This window comes from Ornithodoros turicata, chromosome 1 (genome assembly GCF_037126465.1).
Source record: "Ornithodoros turicata isolate Travis chromosome 1, ASM3712646v1, whole genome shotgun sequence".
In the NCBI taxonomy this organism is placed as follows: Eukaryota; Metazoa; Arthropoda; class Arachnida; order Ixodida; family Argasidae; genus Ornithodoros; species Ornithodoros turicata.
The window spans coordinates 116338769-116348268 of record NC_088201.1 but is presented as its reverse complement, the minus strand read 5'-3'; the positions used below and the strand labels follow the sequence as shown (position 1 = coordinate 116348268).

At 44.0% G+C, this 9500-nt stretch overlaps 1 long non-coding RNA gene across 1 annotated transcript; it reads left to right on the top strand.

The window, feature by feature from the left end:
* Positions 1 to 564: 564 nt before the first annotated feature.
* Positions 565 to 1250, top strand: LOC135368220 (uncharacterized). Its single transcript, XR_010414721.1, has 2 exons — positions 565 to 727; positions 1074 to 1250. It is a non-coding gene; the product is annotated as an uncharacterized LOC135368220 (long non-coding RNA).
* The last annotated feature ends 8250 nt before the right edge of the window (positions 1251 to 9500 follow it).

The window sequence follows — 9500 nt, the reverse complement described above, 5'->3', positions numbered from 1 at the left end:
TCCTCTAGGTCCGAACTGCGTTCCCAATACAGATTATCCAGACTAAAGGTGGACTTTTTTCTCGTCAGTCTGTCCGCCGCTAAGATGCGGTCGAGCGTCTTCATCTTGTCCTGACACATTTCTTGACGTGCTTGCAACCATTCCAGGCGGTGGACTTGAAAAGCTTCCTCCACGATGCCGCGAATAAATTCGCGAAGTTCTTCGTTTTTTGTCTTTTCCTGGCGACGGCGAGAAACGCAGGAGAATAAACCACACATGGTGTTTTCCAAGTATTGGTCTGAATGATAACGCGCGGATAGCGCGCTCTCCCTTTATACGGCGCTTCCAAATAAAAAACGTAAAGAAATGGGCGTCAGAACGAAAGCGAATCCTCCACCACCACCACCACCGTGCTCGAAGCGCATGCGCGAGACGTGAAGGGCGACGAGACCAAAACCGAAACGTCCGACGGCAGACGTGGTGGCGCTGCGAGCGCGCGAGACGTGAAGGGCGACGAGACCAAAACCGAAACGTCCGACGGCAGACGTGGTGGCGCTGCGAGCGCGCGCGCGCGTGTGACGTATGCTCCGCGGAGAGGGCGCCAGATTCAGTTTTCTGTTTGCCTCTCGTCGGGTGCGGACGTCTGGCGCGTCGCTCGTATCGTGACCGTTGATGTGCTGGTGAACTCTTTAGTCATGTAAAGAAGATGGAGGGCGGTGTGTGTGCACACAGATATGCTTGGATGTCGGTGAGTTGTCGTTTTAATACTTCTTCTTCTGTTGTCGCGTTTACCTACCCCCTAACTGCGATTACTTGTCAGCGTGTATTGGAGTAGTGTATGTTTGTCGATTTACCTTGTTGCGATTAGCAGAAAGTCTTCCCCTTGTTGTTATTATTCTTGTCCGTGCATGCCCAAACATGTTCGCAATTCCCTTGTACGCCATTCTGTCAATGACCCTTGTTGCTATACTCGTCGGTGCATGCCCGCACATATTCGCGATGGTGAAAATTTTGTGTGTGTGTGCCTGTTTTCGCGCGTGTTTTCCCCTCGTTAGCACTTTTTTTGTTTTGTTTCTTTCTGCATTCCACGGAAGTCCCCATGATGACAGCGGTGCTGCCACCTGACGTGATGCTTTCCGACCTGCCTGGTGTGACGCTTTGCAAATGGCGGCGCCCATGGGCTGATGCTGTTACCGAACCTGGACTGACACATTAATGAATTGAATGTGTATAGTAATGACTTGAATTATTAAATGAGTTTAGAAAGTGCATTTATGCGTATGTGCGCTTCTTTTCGTGTGTCTCATTATAGAATAACACGACTTAACGATAATTTGATATTTTCCTCCTCTCTCTCTCTCGTTGGAATGAATAGTAATTGAATTTATTAATTGAAAATTATATTCTACGCTCTATTATCGCATTCTTATGCGTGTATGAGCGATTTTAAGTGAAAAATCGAAAAAAAAATTTTTTAAAAAATTGGGTGGGGGTGCAAATTGCAAAATTGGGGGTAACAGGGGGGGTGAGAGAGGAGGGAGGTGTCAAATTGCTCGCTAAGTCGTATTATTCTTTTACTACTGCTACACATTTGTTCATAATCGCGCAAAGCGTTGTTTGTATGGCATGCTAAAGCAACGGATGCCCTCGAGAACAATGAAAAATCTGATTTTTAAAAAAGTTTTATGTGAAAGAAGCAAGATACCCGATACAAAGCAAATGTGTTTATTTCGGGTACGCACCGCTTTTTGCTGAAAAGTGCACGTAAGATTCTACAAATTCCCCTCGGATCTTGAAACATACCTCCGGATGCAACTATTATTATATATTTGGAGTCACAAAACTCTCCGTATCGTGGGAAGAGCCTAGTTTTATGCCGCGGGTGATTCACTTTTGTACATTTCTCCTGGTAACATCGTCGCCACTTTGAAATCCGAGTTTAATCGCCCGTTGACGGCCGATTAAGAAAATCCGTTAAATTTAACGGGCGATTTCGCTAAACGGCGGTGGTGAAACGAAACGCTTGCTCTAATCTCGGTTTACGTTTACGAAAATGTTTATCCGCGTTGGTGAAACTGGCCCTAAATCTTATCATTGATATCATATCACTAAGATTAACTATAGGATATCACTGATATTGTATGCACTGATTAACTATCTTATCCACTGACGTCACTGATATGAGGGCGGAGCGGCCTTGAGTGGCGTCATACGTCCTTGATGACGTAATTTCCTGTTTGACGTCATTTCCTGGCTCTAATACCAATCTTCTGACTACTCACCAAGCTCAGAGCAACCCAGTCGTCCTGTCCTGTCGACAAGGTCGTCTTGTCTTCTGGTGCTTGAACATCACCATAGTCACATCACTGATTTGTGGATATAACTTACATATTTATATTATGGAACACTTTTTTCACATTTGCAACGTACAGGGAAAAATTAAGCAGAGCTGTGAAGCCTGCGAGTTTGAGCTGTATATTTGTGTGGATTCTGGCACAGGAAGGAGTGCCACTCTCCTCAGTTAGTGTCAACTTCTGAAAGGGTAAAAAACAATATTACTGGACACAGTTCCGCGATACACTGGTCCGGTGTGGATAATACCTTGGAGAGGCTATATGCAAAGGAAATTGATGTAGCCTGCTGGATGCACTTCCTTCTCGCTATACTACACGGTACGCGGGACTGCCATTTCGTGCGCTGCCAACCATTTATGTACACATCACTTTTGGTGTCTTATCAACAAAGTAATACCTATCTTTCAACACTGTGTATCCACTTCTTTGGACATCGTTGCCGCTAGCAGTTGACCGCGTCACGTTGAACAGCTTTTAGTTTGAGCTACGTCCGGCGCCGTCACATATCGTGCTCGCAGAACGTCTGTTACCTTATACATATTGTGAACGAAACGTGCTGAGTACACGGATGTGACAATCAGACTTTTTGTTGAAAATGCTTCGAGCATATGAATCGCAACAGGAGCTTTTCTATATCCACTTCCGTCACATTGTCGTCGACAAAACAGTCGTTACACCCGGATACGTTTCCACCACTTCCATACGGAATATTTTTTTCGCAGGTAAGACGAACTACAAATGTTCAAAATACCGAACGGTACAAGACAAGTTCGTAAATAAGCGTGAACTGCCTTTAATAGGTCGAGTCATCCACGTAAACTGCCGCTTGTTCTCGAAATGAAGATGCGACACGTATTGACACTGTTGTTTGGTCATATTTTACAATACGCGCCTTTCGTTTGACCACATACAGCAAATGTATTGCCGTCGTCGTGATCTTCGAGAATCTCTTGGAAATCATCTTCTCTCACCGCTGCAAAAGGGCGTGAGAGCAGACGATTTCCCCATCCAATCACGGGTCTGCCACCATATCGTCGTTGCCAACACAAATCGCCATATGCTGACGCTGTTGTTACCAACTTGATTCGTTTACTTAATAACCGTTACAATTCTATACGAGTGAATTCACAGTATTACGTTTTCAGCAATGAGGAATCGAATGGTACGCTTTTTAGAAGGGCCAGTGTGTACGAGACCGTCATTTTAAGGTCTACTGATTCGCCCTACTTAGCATCAGGAAGTGTGTCTGAATACCTGCACGGCAGGTTACAAACAGTTGTGGGTTTCCAAACAGTAACTATGTAAAACTGTACCTGTATGCTAATATATCACACCAATTCATGATAAAATGATAGTATAATATTTGGATGGCGTCACATGACGTACAGTAGAGATGTTGCACTATGCAGTCTACTCCTCCAACAGTGATAACACAATATTGCTCTGAACAACAAATATTAATCATGCTAACGAGGTACTATATGCTCTGGGCCATGAAACTCATAGGAATTTGAAGCACTTTTTATTTTCGAAAAAGTTACCTCTACTCTTATCAACTGATTTTATTTGATGATTAAGATCAATGACCCCAGCTGAACTTATGAAACTCATTCTGCACCGATTTGAACCTGTGGGTGTGTTCCTAGTGTACGCATACAACATCTTGCATCTCACGCAGGTCTTAACTGCGAAAGGCATAACGTCATGCAGTACTACGGAGTGTGCAGGTTGGAACAGCTGTCTGTGTCCTTCTATGTTGCACTGTCTTTTTGTCCTTGTTATCAGGCTTATACGGTACCAAGGTGTACAGGAACGTGTGTACTGGCTCAATGTCTGATAAGGTACCAGAGGTCCCAGGGGACGTTCATCCAGTACAAGCACTATGATGATAAACAAAAGTGATAGCGAACACATGGTATGAAAATAAGAAGTCATAAATGTAAGGTGGTACCAATGTACTATTAAAAACACATGGCCTCCCAAAAATCTACAGAACACAATATGTTAACGTTGGTCTCATACTGTGATGATCGGGGCAAGCTACAGTATAACTATGTAGTCAAATGTCTCAACAGTGGCAATGAATACGTTATGTGCACGTACCATCCTCAAGGTTGGTTGGCGAGAAAACGTGGTTCGTAAAGAAATGTGTGGCACCACTGCTTCCTGTTTCATTTCTTATGCCTCTAAAATGTGAGTAGTATATCGCATAAGCGTGCAGCTCAAGTCCTGCACTTGTCTAGATCGATATGTATGAAACCTTTTTGTATCACTCAATTTAAATGCATATCGATGCATAGTAGAAGATATACATGTCTTTTGTACGCACCACTCTCAGGAGACCCGGCGAAGCTTGTCGATGGAACCTGTAACCTAAACCATTTTTCGTGTCATGCTAAATTTGCCACGTATGCACACAAAATCGAAAAAAAAAGAAATAATTAAGTGAGAAACCAAGTGCAAGTCCATTTCCGAATAAGAGACTCCAAAGGAAACGAAATGCGAACGAGAAACACAAAATAAAATATGTGACGGAAATGCTGACGCGCTGCGCCACCCATTGGTGTGTGGCCAAGCCAGACCTCCACAGCTCCCATAGGCGCAATGGTTACGGGCTCCGTGGCAAGGAGGACTGTAAAAGTGGAAAGAAAATGTATCAGTTGGTTCGCCCGCTGCTCTCAACAGATGGCGCTGAAAAACATGCGATATCACAGGCTAGGTGGCGCAAGATACCGCTCGCCCCAAGGTCGAGTATCTAACACAATATCCAGTCAAAACCATTTCCTCGTTTCCCTTCCTCTCTCCCAGTTCCTGCCATGGCGCGCGCCGTTATTTCATGATTTTGCCTTCCCTGCGCGTTGAAATGTTAGAAATGCAAGACGCATTTGTAGATTGACAAACATTTTTATTACCAACGTACATGTACATACAGCAACAAAAGCACAATCACTATTGCTTGCACGAAAGGATTTGCTTATTTTCTCATGTACACGAACACATACCAAAGATTATCACATATGTAAATTGCCAATCAAAAACTATCATCGTAGGAGAGTGTGCTAGGGAATAGACCAATGAAGTTAATCGAACATATACAAGTGGTAAGCAGCAACAAATATCTGTATCACTTGAAAGACTGGGAAGTATAAAATGTGCCGAACAACAAGTTTACACATTTGTAAGCGAAAAACAATGCGTATATGCAAATACTGGTTGCTCCATAAGTAATACGTAACACTTCCAAACTTATTTTGTGGTATCGTGATGTCACATGTCAAACTTTGAGGATCTTCTATGAAGTTTGAACCTTGCCATTATTTGCTTACATTTGGTTACCGTCCTCCCTATCATAAGATGGAAGCAGCACAACAAGTATTCAAGGAGCACACATTTGGTTTCACTGTTCCATGTGGTATATCTAAAGTACCTGAACCTTTCTTGCAGCAACTGTTCGCATGCAAGTGGACAACTTTACAAGTTCTCGGTTTTGAAGCTCTAGATATGCCACAGTAAACGAAGACGACAGAGCATCAGCACAAACTGGTCTTTACATGTGTCACTGCGAAATGGAGTGCTGAAGCTCTGATCACACAAACGTGCAGAAAGCAACCTGAAAACACCCTTTTCGTGTAGCATTTCCTTTACAGATTGAAGAAGTAGTACCTCCCGTCTTGAAACACATTTGAGACAGTTTGCTGAAGGTAACCCAACACCTGTAAACAGTTCCACAGGAACATCATCAGCAACAAACAAGGCAAGAACCTAGTTGTGCGAAAAAGGCTTGTGGTCTTCGGAAACCGGTACTTGTGAGCAGGTGTACATGGTGATTCCTTCAGGCAAAAGTGAACAAGACGGCCAGTTATGTAGTAGCGAGCATTGTCCTGTACGTGTCTGTGTTCATGGATGAAATACACTGTAGAGTCTGAATCCACATCACTCAGCATGTCCCTACTCTGTTCTTCATGTTCAGTGCTCACAACCAACGACACAGGTTGATGCGGCAGGTTGTGAGGCTCCGAAGGTTATGCGCCACCTACAAGAAAAAAAAGCACTTCAATGCAGTACACGGCACACGAAGAACCCAAAGACCACGGCCATAACAATTACTGTTCCTTGCGCTGACTCACATAAGCAATGTCATGCACAACATTTGTGTTGTAAAGACAGCTATATACACATTGTGGCATGTCACGAATTGTGTGGGACCGAGGTGAACAAACAATAACCCTGGAGAGCCGCCACAGAAGCAGATGGCAGGTCAGTGACACAGTTCGGGTGCATAGGACTTGCTGCAGAGTACACTGCTAGGAAATCGGAAGGCATGTTTCATGTTTGTTCTGAGTGTAATGTTTCCTCAAATCACGAGGAAATCATATTTGTAAGGTGTGTTTTTGATTGCCACAAATTAGCATTCACATTCTTGTACTACACCCAAGAACTGCAAAATACAGTAAATCGAAGCTCACAAAGAAAGAGCAGCTGGTCGTTTTTCCCCCCTAAGTCTATCTATCTATCTGAAGCTCACCGAACTGTTGCTTGATCCAAAGTGGGTTTCCCACAATGGCCAGTTGAGTAACTGAATGATGAGTAAAACAGGGGGCTATAGCACATAGCATGAAATATAATTCAAAACATGTTACCTAGAGGCAAGACTTTTGCATCAATTCCTGAGGTAGACGGGGCCGACACGGATGTCACGTGTTCGTCAGTAGGTTTGTCGATGAATCATTGTGGTCGCAATATTAAATGTAATGTGACATAACCTACTGCACTGTACCCACTACACACAATGAATAAACAACTGGGCAGTGGATAATCTAGAACAAAAATGATCCAAACGTTGGCTCTATACAAGATGTCAGGCATGTGGTTTGCAGAAAGAGGTGTACGAATCGTAATTTTCTCTCTCTCATAGCTTTGTTTGTCGGTGTTGCCATATTTTCCTTATGCTATAGTCGAGGAGGCATCCAGCCTGTGTTTGGGCTTCTGGCTGTCTTCGTCTCTCGATTATGATATGTTGTAGTTTAAAGGGACTCTGACCAGTTGTGGGAGCTCTTTCGTACTTGCAGTCAATAAAGCACTCAACAAGGACTCTCCATGCGAAAATTCTCCCCCACGGTTTCTCGAAACTCGAATTTTAAACATTCGACTTCATCCCAGTGCAGCACGCCTAGCGTCAAACCGAGAAAACAAACGTTTATATGGAATATCCACCCGGGCCCACCATCAAAATGACGTCAACATGAGGGCCACTGGCAACACTCACAATTGGCTCAAACGTGTCACGTGGTCACGCAATACCCTGTCAATTCCCTTTGTGAAAAAGCATTTACATTTTAATATGTTTTTCTTACAGAGTCTCAAAAAGAGAAATATACCCTGCATTTAACGCATGCAGTAGCTTCTACGATTGTCTTTTCAATATGCGTTCTGTTGTCCTGCGTTCCATATGGTTCCGTATACGGTCAGCTATAATGGCTGCCATATGACGAGCTTGCAAACTTGTGTGATTCCCGTCTCATCCTGCCTTTTTCGGGTCATTGGGTTGGTGTTGGAGTTGTTCACCATATTCCGAACGTTTCACCTATCATTGCGGCGTACTGTTATTGATCTGCTGCGAAACAACGAACCGCAACGGAGTCACTTGCCTCAGCGATATTCTCTCTGCTGCATCTCAAAAGAGCATCGGGACCTGAAGATGTACTGCAAATGCTGAAGTTGAACTCTTTGAACTTTCATCTAAAGAAACCAAGTGTGCTCTCGTGTGGTTCTGACGGAAAAGCAGTTTCAACAAGGTTAGCACATTCACTTTTCAGTTCCAAGTCTACGCACTCAAAACCATGAATCACCCCAGGCCATAGTCATGATCTATTTGTTGTTGTTGTTCAAAACCATGCAAGTGCATCCGATCATTCTCGTAGCTGTTGTGTAGCACGTATGCTTTCTTACGTATCCGACAGAACCCTCTGCTTCATGAACCCAGTTATACTTTATGTGACCCTCCTGATTGCTCCTTACTAGGATATGCCGCTCTGAAGCATTGAGATGACGAAAGGACGGGGGGGGGGGGGGGGGGCTGCACCTCTGCTTTCGAAAGATGAAACAGTCATTCCACACTGTGCTTACTGGCCTTGTATGTGTTATGTTGGTTTCACAAGTCCACACCACATACTGACTGTGTATGTCGCTGTACTTTTGATGCTATAGCATACCTAGCATACGATATTAGTGAACACCTAGTGTGGAAAACTCGACACCAACTACACAATGCCAACACTTGCTTCTGGCTTTTCTTCGACTGCTTATTTTTATTATAATGTTATTTTAGTATAATCGTCTGGTTTTTAATAGTCACAATTTTTCCATGGTTTTGGACACTATATCCTGAGTTGCTTATGTGCCACTAAAACTGATCGTCATTATCATCTTTAACTGCCATTATTCAATTGGAGTGCCATGTTTCAGTTGGATACAATGATATGGCCAGATATGTTTTTTGCTTTCGTTCTGGAGTTACTCATTTCAGAAGAATAGTCACTGTAAAGCTTATTTGCGGAAACATTAAGAGGACTAAAACCAAACACTTTTCTTTCAGAGCATCCCTTATGCTCTCTTATGCGAACTGAAGAAGAAGTTACCTGTACGCTCGCACGATTCTTCTTTACGTTACATTACGTTACGTTACGATAAATATTACGTTCTTTTTAAGTAATTGCGTTTCAAAAACATATTTGCTCTGCGGAGACTGCGTGGTGCTGCACACTGAACGCAGCACCATAAGGCAGGTTCAACCTACCAAGCCATGGAGGTCGTTTCGTCCTCCACTAAAGAGGCAAGTGGAATTGACACTGATTCCTCTGCAAGCAATCGCACAGTAAGGTCGGGGATGACATTACCTGTGAGAACGGGCGACTATACGATTTCGTCTTCGGAGGAGGAACAACCGTTCCAAGACGTTCCCAAACGTGCCCGCAAGGGAAGGAACCGCAGCTCCACTCGTACCAAATAGAGAGTTTTAGCAAAGTGCGTCCTCCCGCTCGGTAGATTACCGTCGGGCCGGCCACGCAACTGCGCATGCTCAGATGACGTCACCCTCACCGTATCTCTCCGGCCGTCACCGGAGCTCCGCTCGCTATCCGCCATTACCGGACCTACTTACGGTTGGAA